The sequence below is a fragment of the Cupressus sempervirens genome, chromosome 7 (assembly GCF_028749045.1).
Source record: "Cupressus sempervirens isolate cs-2001-9-10 chromosome 7, ASM2874904v1, whole genome shotgun sequence".
NCBI classification, from domain to species: Eukaryota; Viridiplantae; Streptophyta; class Pinopsida; order Cupressales; family Cupressaceae; genus Cupressus; species Cupressus sempervirens.
In genome coordinates this window covers 118,610,819-118,629,887 of record NC_143124.1, presented here as the reverse complement: position 1 = coordinate 118,629,887, position 19,069 = coordinate 118,610,819, and the positions used below count along the sequence as shown (strand labels likewise).

Sequence of the window (19,069 nt, the reverse complement as noted above, 5' to 3'; positions counted from 1 at the left end):
AAATGTAAACATAAAGCATCAACACATTTGACACGATGATTTAACATGGAAACCCATTTTGGGAAAAACCACCAATTACATGCTACTCATTTCTCACTCTTTTGAAGTGATACCCTATGAAAGGCCAACCCTATTAAAGGTTACAACACATACTATTAAATGTGACCTAGTTAAGAGATTTTATCACCCTGTTAAAAGTGAGCCTTGTTAGAGGACTTTAGGCCATTCACTTGGAATGCCAACCTGTTAAAAGATTTTCTAATGATCTTAAGTCAACCTTAGTCCAAAGGATTTTACCCTAACTGATACAATTGTTAGAGAGTAATAGAAGAGCTTGATCTGATTTGACTTACAACTCCCTTGCAGATTTTAGATCACAATTCAGTCCTTAGTTAGCTTTGGCTTTCATTCTTTGCAGCTCTGATAGCTTGTTCTCCCTTCAAGCATATGTCTTTTTAAGCCTTCTTGCTTGGTATGCCAATGCAATCTCCCTCTTGGTCACTAGATGAAGCAAATTCCTCATCTCTATTCTTTCTTGGTCTTCTCTAACCTTCTCAATATCTCTCCCTTTTGACACTTTACTTCGTGACCAAATATTCCTTTTATAGAAAATTAAAATACTTTTCCCGCTCTATTTTTCATCATCCATATTAGAGTTTGGACATATTAGGAAAGATACCATGTATCTACCCCATATCCTATCTCTTCTAGAAACTTCTCCTAGAATCCACTTGAATCTACCTAAAAATGGTTTACCTCAAATTTTGTGTCACCTGCTCATCATCCATATCTTCCACCTGGTTCACAAAATTCAAGAAAACAAACTTGTTAGCTCAGATTTGGAAAATCTTTGAATTTTCTAATAATGCAGCAACTCAACATTATTAATATTTTGATACTCGGCACATACTGCATTGTTCAGCATCAACTGTGAGTTCACTTAGCATCAATTGTGTTTTACTAATGCTCAGCACCTATTGTGTTTTGCTCGGCATTAACTATATACTTGACATACATTAGATTTTTCTTTTACTCGACACCAACTGATTTTCTACTTGTCTTGAACTAACTTTTCTTAGCTCCCACTAACCAACTTGGTCAAGCTTTGCAAACAAGCTTTGAGTAATTTGTTCTTCTAAAATTTCTAAGTGTATCCAACCTTTGTAACCTTAAGTAGATTATCAATACATAATATCATCACTATCTTAACTGACCCTTGTACTTCATTACATAAGCATAACTCAACCTTTCCTCTAGGTGTTGTGGTTACCTCTCATTGATAAAATCATCTTCATCAATCAACTAAGTGATAGTACTTGAATCTTATAACCAATTATCTTACTAGCAAATAACAAGTTTGACATCAGTGACAAAACAATGATTGAAATGCAGTTTCTACTTCAATAATCTCTTTCAACAATGACCTTTTCAATCAAATTTCAACAATCTCCCTCTTTGGCATTAATGGCAAGCCAAATTGATCAGCCAAGTCATCTAGATGGTAAAGCAATTTATTCAACTAAACTAACTAGGTTAAAATAGTAAGACAATACCAAAAAGAAATTTGTTGAATCAAAATTTCTCCCTCTATCAGCAACTTCATTCTTCTAATTAGGTTACAAAACTCCTTTCTTATGACTCCCTTTGAGTCTCTTTCTTGTAACTCCCTCTTACTATTTAGATTCATTATACAAGTGTTTACCTATGATCTTCTTCTAATTTTCCATCTGCATTTCTGATCAATGTCTCCCTCTTTGTACTTGATCTGTTCTATTATTAATTTGTTTCTCTATAGCTTCTGATTCTTCTTAGTTTTGATCAGTTTCTGCTATTTCTCCCTCTTTGACAAAAATTCCAAAGACATAACATCTCAACATCTTAATATGTAGATATAGATATTGTAGTATCTCCAGTTTCTCACTCTATCACCTTGCTTGTGATTGATTTGGAATTTTAGTACTTTGATTACTCCAGACAATACCTAAAGTAAGATCTTCTGCATGAATTTGTGACATTTGGCAATTAACCTATTTGATGCAGGGTAGTTCTTTGGTTACTTATATTTCCTTTGATAGGGGTATCACCCCTAATTTACCTCTTAGGTACTCATGTGTTTCCTTAGATAGTGGCTATGTGAAGATGCCGGCAATTTGCTCCTTTGTATTGACATATTCCATCTTCGCCTCTTTATCTTCTACAAGCTCTCTCAAGTAATGATACTTGATTGCAATGTGCTTTATCTTTGCATGCATTACTAGATTCTTTGATATATGTTAATAGCACTGGTATTGTCACAATAAGGTATCACTGGAGTTGTAATTTCTTCCTTCATACCTTTGAGTAGTTACTTGATCCATACAATATTTGTGCAATTTATAGTAGTAGCAACATATTCAGCTTCAATAGTAGACTGTGATGTACAACATTGTTTCTTACTAGTCCATGTAACTAATCTCTTACCTAAGAAAAGTTCTCCTCCACCGGTGCTCTTTTTTTCATCTATGTTATCAGCCCAGTGAGCAACAGTGTAGGTGCTCAAGTCAAACTTTTCATCCTTCTTATAATATAGGTCAAACTCCTCTGTACCTTTCAAGTATCTCATTATTCTTTTCACAACCATTAAATGATTTTCCTTGGGATTTGTAAAAAATCTTGCAACTATCCCTACAACTAAAGCAATATCAAATCTGCTATGTACAACATATTGCAACTTACCAATCATAGACCTGTACATTGTTTGGTTCACCTCAGCTAATTCATCATTCTTAGACAATTTGTGTCAGGTTGTCATAGGTGTGCTTACTAGTTTGGAATCTTCCAGTCCAGAAGTTTTTAATATTTCTTTGATGTACTTTGACTAAGTAATGTATATGTCATACTTCATTTGATGTACTTGCAATCCTACAAAGAATTTGATTTCTCCAAACATTGACATTTCAAATTCATGCTTCATTTGTTTGTCAAAATCCTTCCATAGAGCATCTTGTCTTCCAAATATTATGTCATCAAACAAAAAGTTTAGATAACAGAATTCTTTTACCTTTTGTCTTCATATACAAATTGTTGTTATCATCTATTCTCTCAAATCCAATTTTTATAAGATACTTGTGAAGTCTCTCATATCATGCTCTTGGTTCTTGTTTGAGACCATATAGAGCTTTGTGCAGTTTGCATACCATGTCTTTATTGTTGACATCTACAAATCCTTCTAGTTGTTCTATGTAAACCTCTTCTTCTAGTATGCCATTTAGAAATGTAGATTTAACATCCATTTGATAGACCTTAAATCCTTTGTAAGCAGCTTAAGAAAGAAAGATTCTTACTCCTTCCAATCTTGCAATAGGGGCAAATGTCTCTCCATAGTCAATTCATTCCTCCTGTGTATATCCTTTGCAAACCAATCTTGCCTTATTTCTTGTGATTTCTCCATTTTCATCTAACTTATTTCTAAACACCCACTTGGTTCTAATCACATTTTTATCTTCTAGCTTGGGGACTAGAGTCCAAGTTGTGTTCTTCTCTATTTGCTCAATTTCTTCTTGCATGGCTTTGCAACAATCATCATCTTCTAATGCATCTTTCACTATCATGGGCTCTTTCATGCTTAGTAGACATGATTCACTTCTTAGTTTGTTCCTTGTCATTGGCCTTGCATCTTTGTTTCCAATGATTTGATTAGTAGGATGGTGTCTTCTGACATATTTGGACAGTCTTGGTTCAGTCCTAGTTTCCTTTGTTTGTCTCTTAGCTTCGGTATCACTATGTGCATCTCTATCAGGTATCTTAGCATCTCTTTCATGTGTACTAACCTCAAAATCAGAATGTGTAATTTCTTCGATCTGTAACTTGGCATCTGAATGCAACTTGGTTCCTAAATGTAGTTTGACATTCATAGGGTGAGACTCAGTAGTCATTGAAACTTGTTGTTGGTTTCCAACTTGATTTGTAGCTTCTTCTTTTGCAGACATTCCTTCATATAAATATACAAATGATTTGTATACCTATGGTTCTTTCATGGATTCCTCCTCATGAACTTTTGTATTCTCATCAAAATTTACATTTGCACTTTCCACAATCTTGTTAGTGTTAGTATTTAAACACTTATAAGCTTTACTTCTTGTGAAGTAACCAAGGAATATGCCTTCTTCACTTTTTGCATCAAGTTTTCCATTTCTAACATCCTTAAGAATGTAACATTTGCTTCCAAATACCTTAAAGTATTTTACATTAGGTGGATATCCATACCATAATTCAAAAGGTGTAGAATGTGTACCTTTCTTGACTTGTACTCTATTCAGGGTATAGACAACTGTACTGACAGCTTCTCTCCAATATTTCAAAGTAACATTCTTTTCCATCATTAGTGTTCTTGTACAGTCCATTATAGACCGGTTTCTTCTTTCAGCTATTCCATTTTGTGGAGGTGTTCTAGGTGCAAATGTCTGTCTTTTGATTCCTCTATCATTATAGAACATCTCGAATTTGTTTGATGTGAATTCTCCTCCTCTATCTGATCTCAAGCATTTCAGACTTTTTCTTGTTACTTTTTCAACTCTAGCCAAGTACCACTTAACATTTGAAAAGCATTAGATTTTTGCTTTAGAAACATGACAATCATCATCCTAGAATAATCATCTACAAAAAACATTATGTACTTGTCTCCCTTGTATCTTTGCACATCAATTGGTCCACACAAGTCAGTATGAACAATCTCTAGTATCTCCTTAGAGGTGTAGGTTTTGCTTTTAAAACTTGACCTAGTCATCTTGCCTAGCTCACATTGTTTGCATATTATATTTTCAAGCTTTTTCAACTTAGGCAGACCTCTAACCTTTCTCATGTTATTGATACTAATTAGGTTGTCAAAGTTAACATGACATAACCTTTTGTGTCATAGCTAGACATCATAAAATTTTGCAATAAGACAAGTAGCATCCTCTATATCAAGGTAAAATAGATTACTTCTAGTCTGATCTTCTTTTCCTTTCATTTTCCCATTTGTGTCATAGATTGTGGTTGTCTTGTTTTCAAATTCAACTCTGCATCCCAAATTGTTTAATTGTGATACACTCAATAGATTATAATTTAGCCCTTCAACATAATAAGCATTATCACATGAGATCTTGTCTGTGAGCTTAGTGGAACCCTTTCCTTTTATCAGACATGGAGTATCATTACCAAATCTAACACTATTTCCATCATAATAGCTTAAGGTAAAAAACTTACTTTTATCTCCAGTCATGTGATGTGAACATCCACTGTCAATAATCCATCTATAATTTTTGTTCACATATGTCACAAGTGCAGTCACCTCATCTTCACTTGATTCATCTTTCATTGCAACATAAAAAACTTCATCATCATGTTCATTTGAATCATCTTCTTCAACAATGTAGCACTTTTTTCCTGTGTCTCTGTAATCCTTGCTATCTTCATTTCTCTTTCCTTTGAACTTGTCACCACTTCTATAGATTTTCTTCTCTAGACATCTAGCAACAAAATGTCCAATTTCATTACAATTGAAACAGATAATAGGTAGCTTACCTTTGAATTTTCCTTTTCCTCTATGGAATCTCCTTGCCACTAGTGCTTCTAATTGTTCAACTTCTTCCTCATTTGTGTCACTGTCACTGGACACATTTTTTATCTTTCTTTTCTTCTTCTACTTCTTCTCATCAGAATCCTTTAATAGCAGTTTAGCCTTAAAAGTTGATCCAAGACTCTCTAGTTTGTAGTTGTCAAAATTAGATAGCTCAAAAGCAGTGAGTCTACCTACTAGACCTTCAAGAGTTAGGTTGTTCCCTATAATGCATCTCAATTCTTAGATTGCTGATACTCTAATGGCATAGATAGGTAGTAATGTCCTTAGGAATTTTATTAGAATTGTGTCATCATCAAATTGACCAATTGCACCTTTAATTGCACTAACTACTTCTTTTATTCTAGCATCATATTGAGCAATGTTTTCACCTCCTTCTATTCTCATGTCATCAAACTTACCTCTTAGGCTTTCAGATTTAGCTTTTTCTACATTCTTGTCTCCTCCATAGGTGGTGTGTAGGGTATCCCACATCTTCTTTGCAGTGTCACAACCTTTAATGTTAGCAAACTCGGCATAGCTTAGGGCAGAGACAATCTCCAACATTGCCTGATTGTGTTCCTTCTTCTTTTTCATACCTTCAACAATATGAACTCTAGTATGGTCGACATGTTCTATTGTGATGGTGGATTGTGCATGATCTCCAATCCCTCCAAGATGCAGCTTTATCAAACTTTTCCATCCAAGAAATTTGTCTCTGTTCAACTTTGGTACATCTCTCTTTGACATCTTGATCTTTGTGCTTCTAGTGCCTTGAAACTAGTCTTCCTTAACAAATGGCTCTGATACCAATTGTTGGATTTCTTTTAGAATAACTATGGGGGGGTGAATCAGCTATCCAAGGTCCTTTTGTACCAGTAAAACTTTTTCTATATCAACTTAGTGAACCCATAAAGCATTCATATATGTGTAATCACTAAAACTTGTAGCTTGCTATGAAATCAACCATGTAGAAATGTAAACATAAAGCATCAACATATTTGATACAATGATTTAACATGGAAACCCAATTTGGGAAAAACCACTAGTAACATGCTACTCATTTCTCACTCTTCTAAAGTGATGTCCTGTGAAAGGCCAACCCTATTAAAGGTTACAACACACACTATTAAATGTGACCCAGTTAAGGGATTTTATCACCTTGTTAGAGGACTTTAGGCCATTCACTTGGAATGCCACCCTGTTAAAGGATTTTCTAATTACTGTTAACTCAACCTTAGTCCAAAGGATTTTACCCTAACTGATATAATTGTTAGAGAGTAATAGTAGAGCTTGATCTAATTTGACTTAGAACTCCCTTGCAGATTTTAGATCACAATTCAGTCCTCAATTTGTTTTGGCTTTCATTCTTTGCAACTATGACAACTTTTTCTCCCTTCAAGCATATGTCTCATTAAGCCTTCTTGCTTGGTACGCCAATGCAATCTCTCTCTTGGTCACTAGATGAAGCAGAGTCCTTATCTCTATTCTTTCTTGGTCTCCTCTAACCTTCTTAATATCTCCCCCTTTTGACACTTTGCTTCATGACTAGATATTCCTTTTACAAGAAATTAAAATACTTTTCTCACTCTATTTTCCATCATCCATATTAGGGTATGGATGGATTAGGTAAGATACAATGTATCTACCCTATATCTTATCCCTTCTAGAAAATTCTCCTAGAATCCACTTGAATCTACCTAAAAATGGTTTATCTCAAATTTTGTGCCTCCAGCTCATCATCCTTATCTTCCACCTGGTTCACAAAATTCAAGAAAATAAACTTGTTGGCTCAGATTTAGCGAATCTTTGACTTTTCTAATAATGCAATAGCTCGGCATTATTAATCTTCTAATGCTCAATACATACTACATTTCTTAGCATCAACTATGAGTTCACTCAACATCAACAATGTTTTACTAATGCTCAACACCTATTGTGTTTTGCTCGGCATTAACTGTTTACTCGGCATATGCTAGATTTTGCTTTTACTCTGCACCAACTAATTTTCTACTCAGCTTGAACTAGCTTTGCTCGACTCCCACTAACCAACTCAATCAAGCTTGGTAGATAATCTTTGAGTAACTTGTTCTTCTAAAGTTTCTAAGTGTATCCAACCTTTGTAACCTTAAGTAGATTATCAATACATTATATCATCATTGTCTTAACTGATCCTTGTACTTCATTACATAAGCATAACTCAACCTTTCCTCTAGGTGTTTTTGTTACCTCTCATTGATCAAATCATCTTCATCAATCAACTAAGTGATAGCACTTGAATCTTATAAGCAATTGTCTTACCAACAAATAATAGGTTTGACATCGGTGACAAAAAAATGATTGAAATACAGTTTCTACTTCAATAATCTCTTTCAACAATGATATTTTCAATTAGATTTCAACATAACATATTTACTGCCTTGTTCATTCTCACCAGAGGATCTACACTCAAAGGATCTATGTCCTTTGCCACGTCTGAAAAAATTACCATGAAAACCACCTCTAGAATAAGAATTACCTTTTCCTTGGTAAGAACTAGTACCTCATCAATAAGAATTACCACCTTTCCATTTAGTTTTGTTTTTTTCATCATTCTTCCATTTATATTTTCCCTTATCTTGCATAGAATTGTCAGATCTATTACCTTCTCCATAAGATCTACCTCTATCTCTCTAGAATCTACCACCTCCATCTCTTTGTCTTTGTTATGCTTCTTTTTCAAGATCTACTTAGCTTTCAAGGAATATTGGTATGCTCTTCCACACTTTCCAATTTCACAAAACTTATCTCATATTGAATTCTATATCTCAATCCATTTAGATTCCTTGCAACTTTCTCAACCTCCTCATCCACATGTTAATATCTGATGTCCAATCTATAGAGTTCCTCAATAAACTCCTTCATAGTCATGTCCTTTTGTCTCAAATTTTGCATCTTTCTCAACATGCTAACTTGGTAATCACCAAGAAGGAACTTCTTCTTCACTTTGTTCAACATTTTAACCCAAGTCCTAATCTTCTCCTTTTCTCTCCTTTGTCTGCCAATTTGTGAATTCTCCCACCATAGTGAGGCATGATCCTTCAACATAGTGACTACAATTTTCACCTTTTTACTATCATGAGTATTTTCAAATTCAAAGAACTGCTCCATATTAGAGATCCAATCCAACACAACATTGGTGTTCAATTTTCCATAATAAGGAACAAATTCTACAAAAGGCTTTGAATGTGCACTAGATAAGCTCTCAATAATATTTTCTCATGGTGATCTTCCTTAAGTTTTGGATTATGGTTTGGTGTTATTGCTTCATCATCACTCACATCATCAAGATGTGATCCTCTCCTCTGGGTTATCTCCACAACATCTAGTTTGGCTACAATTTCTCTCAACATGTCAATAATAGTAGTTTCAATATTTTCTCTACCTCAAACCATCTTTATAAATAGGATCCTACAATATTGTAACCCTCCATAGGTTATAGGTCAAATCCATAGATTTTCAACACTACAACCAAATTCACTTAGGGTTCTACAAAATCCAATCTCCATAAGAATGAACCTTAAGCTCTAATACAACCTGATGCATGGAGCAAATGAACAACTAGGGCCAAAGACAAACCTAACTATCCAACCACCTTACTAAGAACACAATGAAAGTAAACACATAGAGAACAACACCAAGGAGAGAGAGAACAAAAAAAAATTATTGATTGATCAAGTTAACATCATACATGCCCAATTGTAAGGCCTTATAGGTTATGACCAAATATAAAATACAGCTTCAAGATCCATGATCCAACTTCAAATTTATAATTCTAGAAACATCTACTCTGACTCTCTAAGTCTTCATACTAAACTAAACCAAATACCTCTACTTATACTTGCCAAAATGGCTTACAAAAGATTCTACATCATTACATAATAGAAAGGTCAGCCTAAAAATGGTCTACACTCATCCAAAGACATGATCTTATCATTAAATTCATGATCCAAATTAAATACACGTGTGGGCTCAAAATAAGAACCAATCACTAATAAACTTGGTCAAAGAAGGATCTAGGCATCAACAAACAAAAGGTTCACTCGACACATGAAGGAACACTTGGTCAACACTAAATAACTCGGTTAATACTGAAGGAACTCAGTCATCACTGATCAACTCAACTAGCATTGAACAACTTAGTTAATACTGCACTCAATAAATACTATAACTCAGTCATAACTACAACTCGACAAGCACTGCTAGATCTCAATTAACACTATAACTCAACAAGCACTAAACTAGACTCGGTTAACTTAGCTAGAACTCAGTTAAATTGCTAGAATAAACAAAAAAGAGTAGGATAAAAGGTAATCTAGGATGCTCCTACATCACCTACGTAGGTTGGTTCCATTTGTGACTTACCTAATAAGTGATAACATAATAATAAATAAACTTATGTGCTGAGTTTTGGGAGTCACACACTGAACAAGATAATTGTGGAAATATTGTTGGAGTACTCAAGGAAGGGACATTTTGCATAACTTATAGGTCCCTAACCCAGAAGGTTGATCCCAAAATTACTTGGTCATGCTTGTCCTAATTGGAGTACTCAGGGAAAAATTGTTTTATGCCACAGGTTGGTCTTAAACCCAGAAGGTGGATCCCAAAACCTTAGGAAGGTATGATAACACTCACCTAGATGTAGTTGAATCCCTCACTCTTCGTTTTCCATTTTCTTTGTGATTCCATTTTGGGCTTTATGCTTTTTGTGTGGCTTATGTTACCCTTTTACTTAAAATCATGTTATATGACCTAGCTTACCTTAGAGCATATGTGGATCATGGTCTTATCTCTAAGCTTAGGGGAGTGGACCATTTATGGCTCCACACAATTGGATGGTAATATATTTTTGAGGTACAAGTCGAGTTTTCATGGATGACTTTATATGGATCCTTGTTGGGAAGTTGTTGAAGAATTGTTATTCAAGCTTAATTTGTGGCATTTCATTGCAAGAAATCTATGTAATATTGAATATAAAATCTTGAACAAAGTACAAGTCATTTGTATATGTATCATGAAATGAAAAACTATGTAAGATAGTAAAGGGTATCTTTAGGAGAAATGAAGGGACATGTGAATATATTGTATTATATCAAAGGATGAATGAAGTTATACCACAACATTGTGTACTCCTTGTATATAAATAAGTATATGATGTATTGTGTACTCTTTATAATGTTATGAAATGAAATATCTAGGTAATTAGTGAATAAAAGATGAATTGGTTTACATGTATGGTTGATGATTTTAAATTATTTCATGTGTATAAGTAGATGCAAAATTAATATATGGATTAACTTAAGTATTAGGGATGAATGTTATAAAGGAAATTAAGTGATATTATTTAAGTGAACCTGTTAGGATTGTACACCTATGTTCCAAGGGAGCTTATTAAGAAGAAGTTGTGCAAAAAATGCCTTTGAAGTTGAATTACCAAAGGACATGGATATTTCACCTATATACAACATTGCAAATACCTTTGAGTATTTTGAATCAAATGAAAAGATGAAAGGTAGCTTAGATTACCCTAAGAAGATAATAGATAACATTGGGAGGATCTTGACTAGTTGAATAGGAGTACCAAAGGAAAATTCTACTTGGAATACCTAGTTCAGTGGAAGGATAAAGCAATTGAGAATAGTTGATGGATTACACAAGTTGAATTGGATCTCTATGATTCAGGTTAGAATATCAGTCATGCCTAATGTAGACATCAATTTTGTATTAACCCCATGTATTTGAGGTAAGAGCATCTTAGATCTTTGAGCAATCTTGCATCAACCAAAATATTTTCGGTTTTATGTACCAACATGCTCTTTGTGATCAAGTAGTTGTTGTTTCTTTTGTTTTCTTATTATGCACAATTGTCGTTGTATTGAGGACCTATCCTTGATCCTTTCTCCGAGTGCACAAATTTGTATGTTACATATTTCTTAAGTTTCGTGTAAGTCTTTGTAGTCCTATTCTTTTATGTTGTTTCCACCTTGTGTAATGTGTTGATCTGATTAGTGTAGTTTTGATTGCTTATATGGCATCCTTTTTTCATTATAAGTTTACTCCTAACACATGTGTGGACCTATCTTCAAGTGTGTGTGGTTTTATATGACCATTTGCATGGGTTTTTGTTTATCCTTCCAAGTATGGTCCTAAATTATAATTTATGCTTGACTAGCTAACTTGTGGCTTAGCTGGCTATAAAAGAAGCTTGGTTAGATGTAGAGAGATAACAAGATAGATAAGAAGAGATAGTAAGAAGATCAGGAAGGTTAGAAAATGCAAAACTAAGGCTCTGATTTTGGATATTTCTTTTTTTGTTCAAGACCACAACCATGAAGGCCTCACAACTGAGCATGTTGTGGCTATTCTATATGTGAAGTGAACTAATTTTACCTAAAATATGTTGCATCTGGACTTGTATACTCTATGGTTTCATTTATAAATTGTGTAGCTTCTGTGTGTAACTCTGAGTAGGGTTAGAAGGTTGTACATTGAGTTTACTTCACATGTTATTTTAGGACCATCCATGCACCTTCGTACATCACCTAAGAACACAAGGTTTTTATTTAACCACCAAGTGGATTATTAGAGCAATCCATTTGGATGAATCATAGAATAAAATGATACATAATAACATTAGTAGTGCCACTCTCAAAGATAAATGACAATATGTGGGATGGTTGAACACAATTCTCAATGCCTTTTTCCCTTCCTTCTATTAAAGCCTCATTCCCTCTCCAAACAACATGGAAAGTGTGGCAATGTACATGCAAAATCTTAAAATGGAGAAGCCATTTACTTCAACATGGATTTAGTTTTTCCACCTCATTTATTTGGTGGAACAAGCACATTCTTTATCAAGATCAATCTATTGCCTTAAGCAAGGTTCAAAGTAGTCTTATGCCCTCTTCAAAGAACAAGTTTGTAGTGTAGGGGATCATTGGGATTTTCATACTATGAGGTGGTTGTAATGACATTACATTAAATAATAGTTTAACCTAAGTAGTAAATACTAAGTATTTCTAATTTTCATTCAATCTTTAGTACCTTTAGAATCAATAATGAAATTATGAGCCCCTATCCATTGCAACTTTTACAAAAGATTGGTTATGGATGATGCCATTTTTCATTTTACTTTGTTAAATTTCCACCTTAAAAAAGGTTCATTTACAACTTCTTTCAAAGAGACACCTAAGGCCTTGATTGAATTCTAAGTGGAAATGCGGGTTTAATGATTTTTTTGGGTCAAAACTATTAGCTGAAATAATAAAAACTAAAGCCAATTTCGATGCATAATTAATTGTTTGGAGGATTTTACATTTCAAACTACCCATTTCAGAAAAGTTAATATGTACAATGATTCAACCAATTAGTTGTCCATTTTATCGCATGCAAGAAAATTTGAAGCAATCTTTTGGGGGAAGTGAGTTTGTTAGAATATAATGAAATCTTGTACAAAATGACTTATTATCTAGTTTCAAACATTAATTGAGTTAGAAATAAGCTTTGCCTCACATGGGGATCCATAGTAATTTTATTGATAATGATGTTTGACATATTATTTTTTTCCTATATAGTGTTACATGTACAAAGTTATTTTCAATAGTGTTGATGATTCTCACAAGGAAGTTGCGTCCTTAAGGCTTTACTCATTCTTTTCAAAAAAATTTAACCTAAATTTTTTCTCAACTATAGGCTACAGTTGAGAAAAATTTAAAGATCAATTTCCAAATCCAACAAATTAAACATTAGCTTATTGTGAGGCCTCACCTTGGCCCATCATAGCATATCATAGCAGTTTATTTTCATTTTAGATACTTTATATTTTGTATTGCAGCTCCTTTATATTTTGAGACCTTGTTATACGTTGGACTATTTTGGACTGTTACTCAGAGTATTTGATACTATGAGACACTTTATTTTATGGTAATCATTTATGATGTCAAAACTTATTTATGATGCTTGATGATTAGTTACATTCATGTACTTGGTTGGTTATTTTATTAATGAGTAGGAAATTATGTTTGAATATAAATGTTGCAAAAGAGGCATATCATGTTTAGTTTGATAATGGTAGTATTATATATATGCACAATGGTTAGAAATGGAAAATGTTATTCAATTAGGAAATGGCTTAAGTTTTGATTCAATTATGAATATGAAATTGATTGAGGATTTATATATGTATATGTTTTATTTATCTTGGACTATTGATATGTCGTTTGAGTGTGCAAGAAATATCCATGGTAAAACGGAGAACCAAGACTATACATTTGTATCAATTGAGATTGCCAAGGTTAGATCTAATGAAAAGATCTTAACCTCATTGTTAAGTATTTTACTTTATGAACGTAATGTGAATGGATGTTTTAAATTAGATTTTTTTTGTAAAAATTGATGTGCCACTCATAATGTTAAATGTATATTTTATAATGTCACTTAACACTTGTGTTGTTATGTGTTTAAGTGGCAAGTCAGGTTGAGATATTGGCAAAGGACACCCAACCTTATTCCTAACCAATTAGAAATGTTTAAGTTTTCATCCCCTTGCATAAAAATATCTTATGAAGGTTTTAATTAAATTAAATTTTGGATTTTAAGTTTAGGGTGACTTTAGAGGGATTTGTTTGACTCTTAGAGTGTTGTTTTAGTGAAATTAAGTTACCTACATGTTAGTACTATATGTTAGGGCTTAAATTTTGGCTTTACTGGAGTTAAAATCTCTTTTCTAACACTTTTAAAATCTCATTTCTGAAGTATTACGAAAATGGAAGAAGACTTACCCAAAATTCCTACCTTATCTCCAATGAGTTGATAATTCCAACAAAATAGGAAAACTTGGGTTGAGGTAAAGTGTTGTTCTCTTTCATGATGGAGAAAAATTAGGAATGTTTTTCTTTTAGAGGAAAATTGGAAAATAGAGTTGGCATTCACCCACTCTCTAGCTTTAGAGATTTTTAGTTTTGGAGATTGGATTAAGGAAGGATAGAGGACTCTTTTCAAATTAGTTCATTCACCATAGCTCAGAGAAAGGTTAGAGCTTTATCCATGTTTTGGAAACTATGTGTTGTATTATTTTTCTGAATAAAAGATGTGTAAATTTTGCTACAGATGCATATGTGTGTTGTTCATTATCTCTATTGTATTGTTGGGTGTGGATGAATTTCTATTGCATTATTTTCATTTTGATTTTTTAGAGTGATGTTATGGTTGTGTAAGGACATCACTCACCCTTGGGAGGGAAGAAGTGGCCTTAGGGTGAAGGGGTTAGTTGGGCCTATCCCTTGAGTGTAGAGTCTCTTCCCTGGAAGGAAGAGGGGTAAGCATGTAGTATAGGCTGCATGTGCCAGTACTTTGTTATGCACTTTGGGGGTGATAAGGGGAGAAATTTTGTGAGAGTTGGTATTTATTTTGTATGGACAGATTTGGTTTTCTATATTTGGCTTCTCCTTGGGGGTTTTTAGGCACACCTTCACCCATTCTATTGGTTCCTCTGGTAACCTAATGTATAAGCTCAAAAAGGGTGTTAAATGGTGTTCTTGTATTTTTGATTTATATGTGTGTGCTTGATTGTTACCCGGTTGGACTTGGTTCTTCAAGCTCAGTGGTTGGTCTCTTAGAGACCTAGGCTGGGAGGTGAGCTCTCCATGGTTTACAGGGTTGTTTTGTACAGGTTTTCTAAATGGATATGTGTTGAAGAAAAGCTTAGAAGATTTTTACTTTCTATTGGAGATTTGAAGATGATTTATTATGAACATTTGTAAAAAGTTATGTATTGTAAAAGATCAGAAGTAGATCTTCATGTAATTTGTAAATTAATGTAAGGATCCAAATATGATTGTAATATTTGAAAGGACTTTTCAATACTATGAATATGTTTTAGTTTAAATATTTTTTAAATTGTTTTCAAGAAATAAAATTGAATATTATTATTGTATGTGTGCATGCATGTGTCTTATTCAAGAAAATTTGGGCATGACATTTTGGTATCAAAGCCAGGTTGAGAAAATATTGGGGCAAAATAGGTTCATAATTGAATATAGAAATATAGAAATTTTCTTATTTCAATATTTGCTTTATCACACAATTTTTTAATAAATAAATAAATAAATAAATATATATATATATATATAGAGAGAGAGAGAGAGAGAGAGAGAGAGAGAGAGAGAGAGAGAGAGAGAGAGAGAGAGAGAGAGAGAGAGAGAGAGAGAGAGAGAATCTTCATTTCAAAATATGTGATTTATTAATAATGCTGAGAATAGATTGAAGAGTGCAAAAGAATATTTCCTAACCTAGCTGCAAAACCCATAAATCAGAAAATTAAAAGAACAAAATATAGAAAAGAGAAAATTATCATTCCTAAATTTATTCCAAGCTTGTCCTATTAATGCGGAAGACCAACTAGTTAAATATTTGCAACATGAGTGGAGTAGATTAAAACTATCTGAGGAGACTCACTTTGAATTTAGTGCGCTTGAGTAAATCCTAAAATTGCTATGCTTTTAAATAGCCTTCTTGATATAACACTCATTCAACACTCATTCTAAGTTAACTCCTAAGATTAACCTATAAATGAGCTAAGACTTAGTCCATAATTCAACCAGTCGTAAAATGTAGAAGTTATTAATTAGTTAGGAACTTCAAATAAAAACCTGTGCATTCATTATATTAAAGTGGAGCAAATAAAATAAGTCAAAACAAACAGTCGGTTCAAACAGGAAGATTAAAAGCATGGCAAGTTTGAAAAATAAATTTTAAAAAATGAATAAAGTTTGTTTTAAAGAGTTGCCTCACACATGTATGTCTTTTTCATATAAAATGGAAGATTTCAAACACCCCGTCATAATTTATATAATCTGTTTTTCCCCTCCTCTCTTTTTACTTCCTCTGAACTAAGCACTATTTGTTTTGAATTTTGGTAACAACGCATGCAGTCGAGCATCTCGATGAGAATCTATAATATTGAGGGGAGATACCCAAACTTATGGGCACCGGCTACGGTGCAACATATTTGCACCGGCCGGGCCCTCCTCCATCCTTTCTCCGACGACTCCAACTTTACTTGGCGCAGGTACAAATGGCAGGTGCAGGTACAAACGGCAGGCGCAGGTACAAACGTCCCTTCCACTGCACCGTATGTTGTCAGACGCCGCCCTCCGCCATCTCCTCCGCCATCCAGCGTTTTACAATTAATATCAACCAAACTCATAAATGACAAAACTTATGCAATTAATTTTTTTTTTAAATATATAGTAATATAGAAATAAAATAAATGTTGTTTATTTTATAGAAATAATAAGTTTTTTAAAGAAAAATTAGTTGCTTGAAAGATAAGATTAAATTAATTGATTATTATATTAATTATATTATGAAATTCAATTAAAAATTTAGTACATTAAAAAATAAAATAATATTTTTGCATAGTTATATTTAACATATTTAAGATTTCTAATTGATTTTGAAAAAAAAAAATTTAAAAAAATTGAAATGAAATAGTTTAAAATTAATAATTATAATAAATAAATAAATTAAATTTAACAATATTTTATTTCTTTTATAAATACAACATAAAAATACATATGTTTTCAAATTTGTTTATTTTTTAACATAGCTATTTATGTGTTGTCTCGATTGTCATGTAACATTAATAGTTCCTCATTTATTTATTAAACTTATTTAATGACAACAAACTAAGCAAGTATCAATTTGTGATATTCTTCTCAAGATTTAAGTGTGTGATTTTGAGTCAAACTCATTGACCCATGTTTCATGAGTAGTGATTCAACATGAATCCATCTCTCATGAGTATAAATGTAACACTTAGCACTCATTGGATCTAGGTGATGCTCACAAGGGTGAAGCACCAAGACTTTCTGAGAGGTCACCCATCCTAGTACTACTCCAGCTTGAGTGCGCTTAATTATGGAGTTTCATCCATGGAAATGATCTCCTACTTATCAAGTATCAATTTTTTGTACAAAATAATTCATAAGACAACCATGTTGAATATAATTTCTTAGATAGTTAACCTACTTAATCATTTCATTTTATATATTCTATATCTTGTCGTCTTATTTTCTTCTAAGTAAGAATGAGAAAAATTACATGATTCTTAACCACATAAAATGTTACAAAAAAATTGCTTAATTTGACCATGTTATTCATAACCATACACATATGTTATTTCAACATTTGTGTTATTGCAATACTAAAGTTGGATCAAACGTTACATGCTAACTTTAATCAAATAACACATGGAAAGTTCAAGACAACATAAATATATGAAGATGATGAACAACTATTTTACCAAAATATAACTCAAAGCATCATAATGCTTTCACTACGAGACAAAATCAAATCCCTTGTAAAAGCACAAAATCAAGGATGTAATATTTGGATGATAAAATAATACAATATGTTTTGAAAATCTTTCATAGTGAAGCTCTTAGTCTTGACTTATATTGACCTCTCTTCTAATTGGAACCATTTTATCACTTCGATAAATTTACAAAAAAGTGTTGATCACCATCCTCCATATAAACATCATCAACACCTGCAAATATATTGTGTTAATAATAAAATTCATTTTCAAACTAAAGACACAATTGATTGAAGTTCATTTCGTATTTTCCTTACCATCTCTACTTTGCATTGTGTTCGTTCTTGCTATTGTTTGATTAAGATCAATAAAATATGGTTGCATGCTTTTTTGAATTTTTTGTTGATCATCTAATTCAAAAAAAGCATTAACATTTAATAAATATCATCAATAAATTTAAAATATAGTTGTCAATTTAATACTCATAATTATGTTTATTTCATAACTTCATTACCATATCTAGCTTCTATTGCATCATTTTTTGTTGCTGCCTGATTAGATTCAATGGAATCTAGTTGCATGTATTCTTGATTTTTCTGTTCATCATCTAATCCTGCAATAATATGAACATTTAGTATGTAAACTTTGGAAAAATAAATTTACAAACTAAAGACTCATAATTCATTGATTTATATAATGTCATTACCTTGACTAGTATCTATCACATCCATTGTTGTTAATGTTTGGTTAAGATCAATAGAGAAGGGCAACGCAAGTTGTTGAGCATCTTGTTGATCATCCAAATCTACATAAAAAACTTATATTTAACATTTTAACTTATATAAAATGTTCAAGTATAAAATTAATTTATGTACATAATCTAAACAATATTAAAATTACTATCTACCTACAATAACTTGTTCAAAGGTATGGATAGGGATAGTATTGATCATTGACGGTTGATCTCTAATAATTGTATCTTGTACATACAGAAGTGGTTAGAACTATGAACCAAGTATTTTATTATAAAAGTAACAAAGACACTTAATAGTTAAAAGCTTACCATTTGGAAACTTCACTTCACCAATTGTTGTATGGTTTAGATCAATGGAGAAAGGTAATTGACGCTGTGG

General features: G+C 32.7%; 1 long non-coding RNA gene across 1 annotated transcript; it reads right to left on the bottom strand.

Moving 5' to 3' along the window:
* Positions 1-17,979: 17,979 nt before the first annotated feature.
* LOC149545796 (uncharacterized) lies at positions 17,980-18,318 on the bottom strand. Its single transcript, XR_016354295.1, has 2 exons — positions 18,254-18,318; positions 17,980-18,170 (listed from the first exon to the last, which is right to left on the bottom strand). It is a non-coding gene; the product is annotated as an uncharacterized LOC149545796 (long non-coding RNA).
* Between the last annotated feature and the right edge of the window lie 751 nt (positions 18,319-19,069).